Below are 4,195 nucleotides of genomic sequence, written 5' to 3'. Positions count from 1 at the left end.
CTTGGGAGTCTATTCTTCTTACTTCTGAGCTAGCTCACTTCAGAAAACTGGTCAAATTGACCAAACCTGTCCTTATGGCCCTCTGCACTTCATTTGCATGTTCCCACCCAGTGATTTGTGGGAGTTACTAAGGATATGTGTAGAAGGGCCATACCAAGCACTTTTACATTAATTCAAAAGTCTCTGCATGTATAATTCAGTGGTTACATTTTTGGGGTTATGCAACCAATATCAGTCTCCTTTTCAGAATTTTACCTCCCTAATTATCATAATCTAATTGTCTCCCTGGGGTTCTTATCTATTTTTTTTCCAATTTAACCCATAATAGATAATTCATTTTTTTTTAACAGTGCAAGGAGACTTTATTTCGAAAGGATTTTGCAATGAATTCCAGGAGCTGGTCTCTATTCTTCTCCCTCATCCTCGTCCTCGTAGGAGTCCATGCCCACCTCCTCGTAATCCTTCTCCAGGGCAGCCATATCCTCTCGGCCCTCAGAGAACTTGCGCTCTTCCATGCCGTCACCCACATACCAGTGCACAAACGCCCGCTTGCCGTACATCAGGTCAAACTTGTGGTCCAGGCGCTCCCAGGCCTCGGCGATGGCAGTCGTGTTGCTCAGCATGCACACGGCACGCTGCACCTTCACAAGGTTACCCCCGGGCACCACAGTGGTGGTTGGTAGTTGATGCCAACCTTAAAGCCTGTTGGGCACCAGTCCACAAACTGCATACTGTGGTTGGTCTTGATGGTGGCGATGGCAGCGTTGACATCCTTGGGCACCACTTCTCCACAGTACAGCAGGCAGCAGGCCAGGTACTTGCCATGACGGGGGTCGCATTTCACGATCTGGTTGGCAGGCTCAGGAAGCAGGCGTTGGTGATCTGGGCCACGGACTCGTGGTAGGCCTTCTCGACAGAGTTGACGGGCGCATAGGTGGCCAGGGGGAAGTGGATGCGAGGGTAGGGCACCAGGGTGGTCTGGAACTCGGTCAGGCCCACATTTCCGTCGAAGCGCAGGGAAGCAGTGATGGAGGACACGATTTGGCTGATGAGGCGGTTGAGGTTGGTGTAGGTCGGGCGCTCGATGTTCAGGTTGCGGCGGCAGATGTCATAGATGGCCTCGTTGTCCACTAAGAAGGCACAGTCAGAGTGCTCCAGGGTGGTGTGAGTGATCAGGATGGAGTTGTAGGGCTCGACCACGGCCGTGGAGACCTGGGGCTGGGTAGATGGAGAACTCCAGCTTGGACTTCTTGCCGTAGTCCACTGAAAGCCGCTCCATCAGCAGGGAGGTGAAGCCCGAGCCCGTGGCCCCGGCAAAGCTGTGGAAGATCAGGAAGCCCTGGAGTCCTGTGCACCGGTCAGACAGCTTGCAGATCCGGTCCAGCACTGGGTCGAAGATCTCCTTGCAGATGGTATAGTGGCCACGGGCATAGTTGTTAGCAACGTCCTTCTTGCCGGTGATGAGCTGCTCTGGATGGAATAGCTGGCAGTACGGGCCATTGCGGATCTCATCAATCTCTGTGGGCTCCAGGTCCACAAACACGGCCCGGGACACGTGCTTCCCAGCTCCCGTTTCACAGAAGAAGGTGGTGAAGGAGTCGTCTCCCCCACCAATGGTTTTGTCGCCGGGCATCTGCCCATCAGGCTGAATCCCATGTTCCAGGCAGTAGAGCTCCCAGCAGGCATTGCCCATCTGAACACCTGCCTGCCCCACGTGGATTGAGACGCATTCAAGCATGGGGAGTCCGGGCCGTGCTTCTCACTTAGAGTGGGGTGATGGGTCTCTCGGTGAGAACTGCCAATAGATAATTCTTATGAGAGCATTGTAATACTCAAGGCAGAAATTTTATTTACTGGTTAAATTATTCCTTGATTTTAAGGTAACAATTATTACTTGATTTTAAGATTTTAAGATAACTCGAGTTTAATGTTTACAGTTATCGCAAGGCTATAGCTTCAGGGGTTTATCCATCCTTTATGGCTTGAGAAAGTCTAGCATCAATGAAAATTTGAAATTGTTTTGCATTTTCTTTCTTTTGATCAGGATTTTCCTAAGGAATCTTTGATCATACTGTATAATAATGGAGACCGGGCACCTCTCCATTCTACATCATTAATAAATTAACTAATGATGCTGAATTCACCTGTACACTACAAAGCATAATTAATGTTAAAATAAAGTTTATTGTGAATATTCTAAGTGTTCTTTCAAGCTTTTACCTATTTGTTTTTCAAATCTAAATTTAGCTTTTCACAATGTTCCATGAAAAGTTTCTGCATCCAATTAAAAACTCACCACTATTAAGTAAATTCCAACTCAGAGCAACTCGACTAGAACTTGCCCACAAGATTTCTGAGCCAACTCTCTTGAGAGTATAGCCAAAATGCTCCTTAGAGGCAAGTGTGTTGAGACTTCATCTCATGGAAAGACCAGTCCTTAAAAAGAAGACCATGCTTAATAAGGTAGATGGTCAATAGGAAGACTCTTAAGTAGTTGGATTGACACAACAGCTACACCAATGGGCTCAAAGATAACAATTGTCATGATGGTCCAAGGCTGGGAAATATTTTCATTCTGTTGTACTTCAGGTCACTGTGAGTCAGAACTGAATTGGTGGCACTTACAAATCAGTGAGTGGGATCAAAACAATGACCTTTTGCTTTGCAGCCCATGCTTGACCCCCTGTGCTACTAATGGTCTTTCCATATCAAATACAGAAGGGTGTATCTTTCTAAACCTATTGGGGGCTATTCAGATCCATACAGGGGCTCTGCCTTATCTTTGGCATAGAATCAAAGACTAGAATTAGTCATCTGTGCATATTCAAGCTGGCCCGGGTAATTTGAAAAACATTAGGCAACCAATTTATTCTCCCTTTATTATTCTTGAGGAGGAAGCCTGGTGCTGTAGTAGTTAGCAATGGGCTTCTAACCACAAGGCCAACAGTTTGATACCACCAGGTGCTCCACAGGGGAAAGTCATAGCTTTTTACTACCTTAAGAGTTAAAAGTCTTAAAAACCCACAAGGGGAGTTCTACCCTCTCCTATAGGGTCACTAAGGAGACTAAGGGTCACTAAGGGTCAGAATTGACTCTGATGTAGTGAGTTTGGTTTGGTTACTTTTCTAAGGAGCAGTTGTCTCTGTTGTTGTTGGCAGGTCATCGAGTCAGTTCCAACTGCTACCGATGCTATCTAACTAGAATGAAGCACTACGCAGTCTTCTGACATCCTCATAAGTGTTCGTGTGCTTGAGCTCATTTTGCAGCCCCCATGTCAATCTGTCTCTTTGTGGTACTCCTTTTTGGCTGCCCCTCTATTTTACCAAGGATGATGTCCTTTTCCAGGGACTGGTCTCTCCTGACAACATGTTCAAAGTACACCATTTCTGCTTCTAAAGCAAGGCAGATTTGTTTGTTCTTTTGGCAGTTCATGGTACCTTCAATATTCTTCATCAGCACCAAATGCATCAAGTTTTATTTGGTCTATCTTATTCAATGTCCAATTTTTACATGTTCATGAGGTGATTGAAAACACTATGGCTTGGGTCACACACACCTTAATCCTCAAACTAACATCCTTGTTTTTCAACAGTTTAAAGTGGTCATGTGCAGGAGATTAATTTAATCTTCAACAGAAATTAAACTAAAACAAAACTCATTGCCATAGAACTTATTCTGACTCATAGAACTAGAAAGAAAATGAATAAATCCCAAGGATCAAGGCTTTTCCTAGATTTCTGGAAAACAGTTTTATTTTTTTAAACTCCTTTCCTCCTTAAAAACAACATATTTTCTAATATCTAACTAAGTTACTTGTAAAGATTTTTATTTTAAGGTTGTTATATACACAAATTTTTGTCAAAATAAATTCATTTGATAATTCTTTATGATATCAACATAATTGAACACATATGTATATATCTGTTATAAAATCAAAAGAAGATTCTTTGAAAAGAGATATCTAATTTAGTAATATCATCTAGGTATAAAATTATGTTTTATAATTTTTTACTGTAGAAGGTCTCGTTATATTAAATATTTTTCCCACAATGCACTCATTAAAAGAACTGACAAATTATGAGCCACAGATTCCGTTTATTTAAAGATGAGGCTTGTCATTGTCATTATGTTGGTCCTGACTCAGTGACCTTGTGTACAATAGAATGAAATACTACTGCCTGATCCTGCATCATCC

At 43.5% G+C, this 4,195-nt stretch overlaps 1 pseudogene; it reads right to left on the bottom strand.

Moving 5' to 3' along the window:
- Positions 1 to 404: 404 nt before the first annotated feature.
- On the bottom strand, positions 405 to 1,740 carry LOC101653658 (annotated as a pseudogene).
- Positions 1,741 to 4,195: the final 2,455 nt, after the last annotated feature.

This window comes from Echinops telfairi, unplaced genomic scaffold, assembly GCF_000313985.2.
Source record: "Echinops telfairi isolate 266 unplaced genomic scaffold, ASM31398v2 ScPeMD7_7420;HRSCAF=8458, whole genome shotgun sequence".
Lineage (NCBI taxonomy): Eukaryota > Metazoa > Chordata > Mammalia > Afrosoricida > Tenrecidae > Echinops > Echinops telfairi.
Note: the sequence above shows the minus strand (reverse complement) of the source record. Positions and strands in the feature narration are given on the sequence as shown.